At 38.2% G+C, this 10,664-nt stretch overlaps 2 non-coding genes across 2 annotated transcripts; one reads left to right on the top strand and one right to left on the bottom strand.

The window, feature by feature from the left end:
* Positions 1–675: 675 nt before the first annotated feature.
* On the top strand, positions 676–781 carry LOC125369663. The gene has a single exon (XR_007215339.1). It is a non-coding gene; the product is annotated as a small nucleolar RNA R71 (small nucleolar RNA).
* An 8,271-nt stretch (positions 782–9,052) lies between these two features.
* Positions 9,053–9,158, bottom strand: LOC112535363. The gene has a single exon (XR_003079518.2). It is a non-coding gene; the product is annotated as a small nucleolar RNA R71 (small nucleolar RNA).
* Between the last annotated feature and the right edge of the window lie 1,506 nt (positions 9,159–10,664).

Raw genomic sequence — 10,664 nt, 5'->3', positions numbered from 1 at the left:
CTAAGTTCTAAATTGAAGCTTGTTGATTCCGAACGGCAGTGTCGTTTGCTGAAATCTGTTCTCTGAAGTTGCAATGAACTTCATCATCAACTCTTCCAAGTTAGGTTTCTTCTCTTGACTACCTCCTGGTTGATGAGGAATAGATTGCATAGGTTGCTGTTGATGCAACCTCTGGTATCCTGGTGGACCTTGGTTATTGGAGTTCCTCCATCCAAAATTAGGATGATTCCTCCACCCTGGGTTGTATGTATTGTTGTAGGGATCATTCTGCTGCCTACCTATATAATCAACACGCTCAACGTTAGAAACATTAGTAGGCATAGAAGATGCAAACATACCTCCGCATTACAATTGGCACTGTAATGCGGTCCACCACAGAATTCACATCCGGGCTGAACTGCTTGGACCGGCATCTGAAGTTGTTCTTTCTTTTTGGAAAGTAGCTCTACTTGTGCTGCCAAGGCTGCTGTAGGATCTGCCTCAGCCCGATATACAACGGGCCTTGGACCTCTAGCCCGTGGAATTTGCCACTAATAAGTGTTGGTGGCCATCTCTTCTATCAAATCCTGGGCTTGCTCAGGTGTTTTACTATTAATAGCTCCCCCTACAGCTGCATCTTGTCTAGTGGCTGTATTCATGCCACTATAGAATGTCTGCACTTGCATCCAGAGAGAAAGACCATGGTGTGGGCAACACCTTAACAAGTCCTTGAAGCGCTCCCAGGCTTCGTACATCGATTCTCCTTCACCCTGCACAAAAGAAGATATGTTATTTCGCATTTGAGCAATCTTAGCAGGAGGAAAATACTTATTCAAAAACTTTTCAGCCAAAGAAGTCCAGGTAGTGATCGTTTTCGGTGGCAAGGACTGCAGCCATCTTTTCACTCTATCCCTCAAGGAAAAAGGAAACAGCCTCAACCGTATGGCATCATCAGTTGTTCCATTAATCTTAAAGGTATCACATATTTCCAAAAAGTTGGCGATATGCTTGTTCGGATCTTCACTCGCCAATCCTCCAAATTGCACCGTATTCTGGATCATCTGGATTACATTCAGCTTTATTTCACAATTATTGGCCGCCACGGGAGGCCTCACCATCCCAGTTTGCGTCCCTGCTAGAGAGGGCCTAGCAAACTCGTACATGGTCCTTTCATCATTACCTCCATTTGCATTGTGGTTCTCCATCTCACTAGTTTCACGAACAGGAATCTCTGCTTCAATCTCCTCCTATACTACCTGCATACGCCTCCTTAGCAATCTAAGAGAGCGCTCGGGTTCAGATAAAGGCTCTGTAAGATTAGGATTAGAGCTCCTAGTCATAAACTACCTGAGCACAATAAAGAACAACAACACCAACAAACGGGATAAGAACAAAACTATACACAGAAAATAAATTATGAACCAAAAGAGAAATGACTAGACTAACAAATATTAAAATTTCAATTTAGTTCATAGAAACCGTTCCCCGGCAACGGTGCCAAAAACTCGATGTGTGCTAAGTCAAGCAAGACTATGACCTAAGGCAGTGTACCTATGAGTGGAGTACAGCTAACGGCGAGTACCAAGTGTCGTATTCCCTAAAGAACGTGTGAACTTAAATCTACTCAATCTTCTCTGTTATCTAATCACAAAACATAAATGGTGTTGATGAATAATTTCTAAATTAAATAATAGCTACTCTAATTGTTGTCGAACTACGTTTACTAGGGAAAGATTAATTCAAGTAAAAGAATAACCCTTTGGGAATTCTTGTCTCTAAGGAATGGAAACTAAGGGTGGAATTGATTGATTGAATCCAATTTTCGTGCGAAAGTCTCTACACAATTAATGCCTTTCTCAAGGACACTAACATCTTAACTTAGATTAATTAGGTTGAAATCTCTTCCTAACTCTAATTATCCAAATTAGCATTATGTACCATTTAACACTATTGAGAGTTGTTAATTCTCAATCCGGTAGAACGAAAACCCTATATCTAGGTGAATTCAATTCTAGGTTGCAAAGGACAATCCAAACCTAAATGCCTTTCTCAAGATCATTCAAATTTCAAAAATCATTCAACAAGATATGAAGAACAAATCAATAAATACTTCCATTGCAAACCAATAATGACAATCGATACATTCAATTCAAAATTGAAGTACAAAATTCCCTAGATAAAGAACCCCAATGGGTTAATAAGCTTAGCTAATCATGTTCATAATCACAACCAATAAGAATTCAATTACAAAAAAAAAATGAGTAAAGGTAGAGGAACCCAAATACACCCTTGGATGAGAGTGAACAGCTCCAATTGCTCGTGCCCAATTTTAGATCGATTCTTGTTCCTCTTACTCGGATTGAAACCAATCGACAATCCTCGCCAATCTTTGATCTTCGAAGAGAATCCAAGTGAAACCTTGATCCAAGTCTCCTTTTCTCTTAGTTTCAACTCAAAAAACCCTTAGAGAGGGAAAAAGATGAGTTTTGGACGTTCTAACCTTAGCTGCCTTCCTTTTTTTCCTCTCTTCGTTCTTTTAATTAATACCCCCTGTCACCTCAAACACGGTCATGTCCCTGGCCGTGTTCAGGACACGGGCTGGTGTTCCTGGCCGTGTTACTCTCTGTGGACGTGCTCCGTAAGATCTACTTCTTTTTTTATGACCAACACGTCCGTGTTGTGTACCGTGTTGGAAACATACGCATAGGGTGAGTGTTGGTACCGATTCACATCCAAATATCCATAAAATCGATCTTAAAAACCCCATTTAGATGTGTGTATTTTACGCACATCAAGCGCTTTTAGGAGGCACCCTAATTTTTATCTTTAATCTCTAATATTTTAACATTTCATTTTGAAACATTTTATTAGTTTTAGTTTTCATATTTTATTTAATTTTTGTTTCAGTTTTGATTTTAATTCCTTATTTTATTATTTGCGTACCACTCCTCTACCGGGGAGACTAGCCGGTATACTCTAATATCCCTAATGATGCACCTCTTTTCACTTCGAAGCCATAGTCAGGGCAGTATTAGTTCTTCTCCCTTTTGTATTTCTTATATTTTGTACACTGAGAACAGTGTGTCCTTCAAATGTGGGGTGGGTGATATTTATCCCATCTTAATCATTTGTTTATTCTTTGTGTAATTTTTTATAAAATTTTGAAAATTTTTCACTGTGTTTCGATGCTTTTACTGTTGACTTGCTTTTGGAAATCCTGTTTATGTCCATTTGATCAGGTAAAACCGATAGTGTTGAGTCTTCCAAAAGAATGTAAGATAATTACTTTGAGTTTTGCACTAAGTTGCTTTGGTTTATTTAATTCTGTTTTGATGATTTTTGTTTGGAACCTACTCAAAAGCACACTTGTGAGAAAGTGAGCCTAAATTGTAAGCATACACTTTATATGCTTGTATTTATTTCTTGTTGAGAGTGCCAATTACTGTCTTTACTTTTAGAACTTGCTCGGTAATGCTTATGAGGGCCATAAGGAGAGTTTAACACTTTGGTATGATAGAGGCACTTAGGTTTTTCATTCTAGCCATATAGCCTTCATTCGTTTATTGATTCTGTAGATAACCCCTTCTTTCACCATTTTTTTATCATATTCCATTACCACTTAGTTTTATTCTGCTTTGGGTTATGATTTTGCACATGAGTTGTTTTTATTGGGAATTTTTATCTCGGGAATAGTGTGGAATCTTATAGCAGCTTTCTTCAATCCAAAAGAAATTTACTCTATTATGTGAATGTTCTTCCCTTATGAAAAAAAAAGAAAACAAATGAAAAGAAAGAAGAAAAATATATAAAAAGAAGAATAAGAGGGAAAGGTGATGAAAAGAAAGAAAGTAAGTGAGCTAAACATTTTGACTTGATTCCTATTTCCCACCTTGGACTACTATCCATTGTTTACCCCTTGTGATCATTGTGACTTGTGTGCACGTCATGTATTTCATTATAGAACACCATAGGTTCAACTCTTACCAAATTTACCTACCCCTACCTTATCCCCATTACAACCCTTATAAAGACCTCTTGACATGGTTGCTGACTCTTCATAAGTGGTAGGAGTAGGATTTAAGAGCAAGCATATAGTAAGTAAGGTAGTAGTTGATGCATTGTGCAACTAAACACTACCTTTTAAACACTTTGAGTGATTTAGAGTGAATCTGGTGAGGAGTTGGTTCTGAATAATTTTGTTGAGACAGTATCTTGCGAATTATTGGCATTTTAGTTATGATACTTGAATTGATTGCTTTGTTTCTTTTTGTTTGACTTACGCTTGTTAAGGATATGTGCAGGAGCTCTTTAGCTTGTCTGTCAGTTTAAGTATTGTTCCTTAGTGGTTTATTTTCTTATTTTACTTTTGATTGCATGAGGACAACCAATGAGCTAAGTGTGGGGTTATTTGATGTGTGTAAATACACACATCTAAATGGAGTTTTTAAGATTGATTTTATGGACATTTGGATGTGAATTGGTCCTAACACTCACCCTATGCGTCTGTTTGTGTGTATTAGGTCCAAAAGAAGTCAAAGGATGATAAAGGGAAGAATTGGAGCATAATTGGATGCCGAAGCTGCCGAAACAAGCTAAGTACGAGCATGAGAAAGCTGAACATGGCCGTGTTGGTTTCAACTTCCCAACACGGGCACCAACACGACCGTGTTGGGTGCATCAAACATAAAAGAAAAATAAGTTCTTAGGCAGCACGACCACAGAGAGTAACATGGCCAGGAACACCAAACCGTGTTCCCAATACCGCCAGGAACACAGCCGTGTTGGTGGCGACAGGGGGGATTAATTAAAAGAAAGAAGAGAGGAAAAAAAAAGAGCGGGGGAGAACGTCTCAAACCCTAACTTTTATATCCCTAAGGGTTTTCTGTGCTGAAACCATGGAAAAAGGAGACTTGGATCAAGGTTTCAATCAGATTCCTTCAAAGATCGAAGATTGGGCGAGGTTCGTTGATTGTTTTCAAATCGAGCAAGAGGAACAAGAATCGATTCAATTCGAGCAAGAGGAATTGGGGCTATTTACTCTCATCCAAGGGTGTAATCAGGTTTTCTCTACCTTTACTCATTGTTGTAATTGAATTCTTTTATATTTTGATAATGAACTTGATTAGCTAGATTGAATAAATCCATTGGGATTTCTTTACTATGTTGGCTTAGTATTATATTGTTGGATTGTTTAGGTTAGTTTTGTATTCTTTTTGCTTTCAGTATTAATATGATAATGCATTATTCATGAGACGTTGTGAATTGTGTGTTTAGATTGCTTTGTGTGATTGAGAAGTCCATTTGGCAATTGGAATTTTGAATAGCAAGAACTGGTTAATAATCGCTTAGAGATAAGGATAATTAACTAGCCGGATTAAGAATTAACAAAGCTTAATAGAGGCGGATTAAAGCTTAATGCTAATTTAAGAATCAATCATTAGGAAGAGATTCCAACTTTAGGTTTTTAGGTTTAGGAATTCGGTTATCTCGAGAGAGAAACTGAATTCGGTTAAGAATTCATCCACGGGTAGCATAATTAGACTCACCAATCCTTTATCTTTTGTTTGATTGCCAACTAGTTTAGGTTCCCTTTGGGTTTGCTTTCTTGTCTTGGTTATTTTAGTTATCAATTACTCCTGCATCTCCCTTAGAACTTAGATTGTAGCTATTAGTTAGTTTAGAAAGTATTCATCACTCCTTTTAGGTTAATATAACAAAGAACAAAGGAGTAACTTTAGGCTTTCACTTTCCCGAGGAATACGACCTTGATACTCGCCAATAGTGCTAGACTGCATTGATAGGTACACTGCCTTAGATTGTAGCACACATCAAGTTCGGTCCATTTTGAGAGATTTAATCCTTGCTTCTTCTCTAAGGAGACTTATCAGGTTAGTTACAGATGGATTAGTGTCAATCTTATGTCAGTTATTTATGTCTAATTTAATCTTTCTGTGTTAAGAGTTATTAATTCGTCTTCAACCCATTTACAATGGGCTCGGCTCGGATAGGATTCTTCTAGGTCGGATCTGCAAAGCCACGCCACTTTCTTCGGTGCAATTGCTAGTGGTCGAAGATGCTTCTTCTATCTTATCGTAGTCCATATCTCCCTCAAAACTTCCTGTGACAAGGAGACAGAACTCCCCTTCTCCCAACAGGAGGAAGCACCCACATCCCTTTTGAGGTGATACCGGGGAGCAATCTTTATGCCTAAAAATGAATAAACTATACGGATCCCTTCCGAATAATCTATAATACAACGCCTGACCTACTGATCTTTATTTTTAGCAGAAGGGCTCGATATGGTTCAGTATCAAGGTGACTTTACTTTCGCCTGATTGATTCGTGAATTAACCAAAGATCACATGGATTGAGCCGGGTAACTCGATGAAACGGGTGGCTGATAATACCCTAGTTGGGGTTAAGGAACATAACCCGGCGTGGGTTGAGAAGCATAACTGAATATGGGTTGGAAGGTGAAACTTGGTTGATTTGCAAGAGGGGCAGCTTGCCCCGAGACTACGGGTTGAACGTATCCTGTTTGGAGACTGGCAAAGATCAGAGTCCAGCCCTTAGAGGTAATGTGTGAAGCGCTTGTGCTATACCTTGTACATCGATGAAAGAAGGCGTTGCTTGCAGCCTACTTACTGAAGGGGATCATTTCTTTAGAGGATGTGAACTAGGAATCGGTTGGACATTAGACTCGGTATACTGAGCATGGAATGTTCGCACATCAAACATTAGAGTTGGAAGGTAGGCAGTGGTACTAGGCAGGTAGCCAGAGGTTCAATTACCATGCCTCCTAAGGAAGGCCGCGTCGAGAAGTAAAAAGACACCTCTACACTCATTAGTAACGTGGGATGAAACCAGAAGGTTACCTGATATCCTTGATCTTACACATGTTGGCATGCTTGATCTTGAGTTATTTTTAGAGCAATTTATGTGTTTTTGTATTAGAATCACCTTGTTTTAGTTTCCTTTATGTCACATGTGTTTTTCTACGCACAACATCTAAGTTAGAGAGAAATCGGATCAGAATTGGGAAGAAATAGACAAATCGAGCGCGTTAGACTGTTCAACACGCCCTGGCCACACCCCTATGCTGAGGAGCATAGTCAGGGTCAAAAGGCATGCTGAAATGTATTACCTAGGGTGAAAAGAAGCAATTTGCAACACATTTTACGAGAGTGATACGGAATAAGAGCATGACCCGAATCCAAGCAGTGCTGAAGAAGGCCGAAAGTACACTTTTAGATCAACACGGCATGGATCCAGGCCGTGCTGACCAAAATGGGCCAAATCTAGGCCGTGTTGAATCCCGAAACCTAAATTAAAAGAAAAGAAAATGAAAGAAAGAAGAAAAAGAGCCACACACAGAGAAAAAGAGCAGAACTTTAAAGTATCCAAGACAGACCCTTAGGGCTGACTTCTAAACGATCAAGAAGAGGAAAACAGAGACAAATTTCACTTCAACATCATAAAGATAGCTGCTCATTGAGGATCGGGTCGAAGACTCAAGGGAAATAAGAAAGAGATCTGAGCTATAGAGTGTTGATATAGAGTTACTCAAAAGAGGATAGCATCTCACCATTTGAGAAAAGGGTGTTCATATTCTTTTCAATTCTTGTCTATTTTGTATTTAATTCCTATTTTAGTTTAGTCATGAACATGTGTAACTAACTCTAGCAAACCCATTTAGGGGCAATCTTTAGCCATGTTAGGCTTGCTTTGTGCTTAAATGATTGGATTATTGATTTAAAATTGTAGTTTTCATTCAAGTATAATAAATTTATTGTTTCATCTTTAATGTTGAATCAATTTGAGAACTCCCTTGTAATTGAGAAATTCAATTGAGTATGGACAACTGCTTGTGTGATTAGGTGATTTGCATCCTAGAGATAGGTGTAATAGCTTACTAGAGTAAGAATTAAACACCCTTATTAGTGGAAATTTGAAGATTAATGCTATTCTAAAATCAATTGTTAAGAAGAGATGCCAGCTTTAGATCTTTAGGATTATGATTGGTTAACTCGAGAAAGAGGCCAATTCATTCAAGAAATTATCCATAAATCACAATTCTTAATTAATCAATTCAGAATTTGTTTTTTGTAAGCCATCTAGCTTAAATGATCCCAATTGGGTTAACTCATCTTATTGTCTTTCTTTAACTCTTATTTTCTTTGTTAAAATTTAGCTTTCAATTGCATTCTCGATTATCTTCAGTTAATAAGTTTCACTACCTTTTGATCAGTTAGATAATAGGAATAGCATAGTAGCAGTATCTTCTCAATTCCTGTGGGAGACGATATTGATACTTGCCATAGCTAGATTATATTCGATAGGTGCACTTGCCTATAGATTGCTAGTCGTTTTTAGCACACATCAAGTTTTTGGCGCCGTTGCCGGGGATTCTTTATTTGGAAAAATATTGTGAACTGCGTGTTCTTGTTAATTCAGCCATTTATTATTTATTTGTTTTTGTTCAATTTTATTCTTTTATTCATTTGTGTTGTTGGTTATTTGTTATTTCAGGTAGTATATGACCAGAAGATCCAATCCTGATCCAGTAGACCCTCTACCAAAACCAAAGCGATCCCTGAGGCAATTCAGGAAGCAATTGAATGTAGAGGAGGAAGAGATTCAAGTTGCTGTATACGAGAGTGAATCAGGAAACATTACAATAGAAGCGGCAGATGCCAACGACAAAAATAATAATAACTGAATGATGTATGATTTTGTGAAACTATCGCTGGAGGGGACACGAACATGCATTACGAGACTAGCTGTTGCTGCCAACAATTTTGAAATAAAGCCTAATGTGATTTAAATGGTGCAGCAAACATTTTAGTTCGGAGGCTTACCAGAGGAACATCCTAATGCACATATAGCAAGTTTTTTAGAGATTTGTAATACCTTCAAGATTAATGGGATAACATATGATGTCCGTTTGTTCCCATTTTCTTTGAAGGATAGAGCAAAATGGTGGCTATAGTCACTACCTCCCAACACTATAAATACCTAGGATTTTTTGGCAGAGAAAATCATGTTGAAGTACTTTCCTCCCTCTAAAACTGCTAAACTTAGAAATGATATATTTCTTTTGTGCAATTCGACGATGAGTCGATGTATGACACTTGGGAGAGGTACAAGGACCTATTGTGATACTGCCCACACCATGGACTACCAATCTAGTTACAGGTACAAGCTTTTTACAATGGTTTGAATTTAGCTACTAAACATATGGCAGATGCAGTTGCAAGTGGTTCTTTAAGTAGCAAGACAACGGAGCAAGCCCAAAGCTTGATTGAGGAGATGGGGAGGTATGTTTGCTTGCTCTTCTTCATCTAACCATGAATAGATGGACTATATGGGAAGTCAGCCTAGGCAACAGAATAATCTGTATAGCAATACCTATAGTCCGGGATGGAGAAATCATCCAAACTTCAGATGGAGGAACAACAACAACCAAGGGCCACCAGGGTTTCAGCGACTACATCAACAGTCGCAACAATCTGTTCGGGTTGTGCAATGCACCTGCAACTTTTCAAAGGTGTATGATGGCGATCTTCCACGATATAATTGAGGAATCCATGGAGGTTTCTATGGATGATTTTTCTATATTTGGTAACTCATGTACTCACTATTTACACAATTTCGAACGCATGCTTGAGCGTTGTGGAGATGCCAACCTAATTCTTAATAGGGAAAAATGTCATTTTATGGTTAGAGAAGGTATAGTGCTGGGACATAAAATTTTGCACAAGGGGATGGAGGTCGATAGGGCCAAGGTGGATACTATAGCTAAATTACCCTCCACTAGTTCAATTAAGGTTGTTAGAAGCTTCTTAGGTCATGCAAGATTCTATAGGAGGTTCATTAAGGACTTCTTTAAGATTGCTAGACCTTTAACTCAATTGCTTGTAAAGGATGTACCTTATGAAATTCTGATGATTGTTTGCAGGCTTTTGACTTGCTTAAAGAGAAGCTAACCACAACCTCGATTATAGTTTCACATAATTAGGAGCTGCCATTTGAGCTTATGTGTGATGATAGTGATTTTGCAGTTGGAGTTGTTTTAAGACAAAGAAGAGACAAGAAGTTCCAACTAATTTACTATGCTAGCAAAATATTGACTCATGCCCAGGAGCACTATACCCCCACTAAAAATGAGCTTCTAGCTATTGTTTTTGCATTTGACAAGTTCAGATCTTATTTGGTGTTATCTAAGACTGTAGTCTACATGGACCATTCAGCACTAAAGTACTTGTTTAGCAAGAATAATGGAAAGCCTAGACTTATTCATTGGATTCTGTTATTGCAGGAGTTCGACATTAAGATTAAGGATAAGAAAGGTGCTGAGAACTTAGTGGCAGACCACCTTTCTAGGCTGAAAACCTGGCTTTGAAGGCGCTTGATGAAAGTGCGATTGATGGCAATTTATTGATTGAGTTCTTATGCTAAGTTCAGATTAATTCTGATATCCTTTAGTTTTCTGATTTTTCAAACTATCTAGTTGCTAAAGCCCTTCCAAAGGGTATGACATTTCAGCAAAAGAAGAAATTCTTTTCTAAATTGAGATACTACATTTGGGAGGACCCTTTCTTTTTCAGAGTTTGTGCATATTAGGTTATTCGGCGATGTGTACATGGGGAGGAAATCCTCCAGATTTTGAGGCATTGCCATGAAGG

The sequence above is a fragment of the Ricinus communis genome, chromosome 3, assembly GCF_019578655.1.
Source record: "Ricinus communis isolate WT05 ecotype wild-type chromosome 3, ASM1957865v1, whole genome shotgun sequence".
In the NCBI taxonomy this organism is placed as follows: Eukaryota; Viridiplantae; Streptophyta; class Magnoliopsida; order Malpighiales; family Euphorbiaceae; genus Ricinus; species Ricinus communis.
Note: the sequence above shows the minus strand (reverse complement) of the source record. Positions and strands in the feature narration are given on the sequence as shown.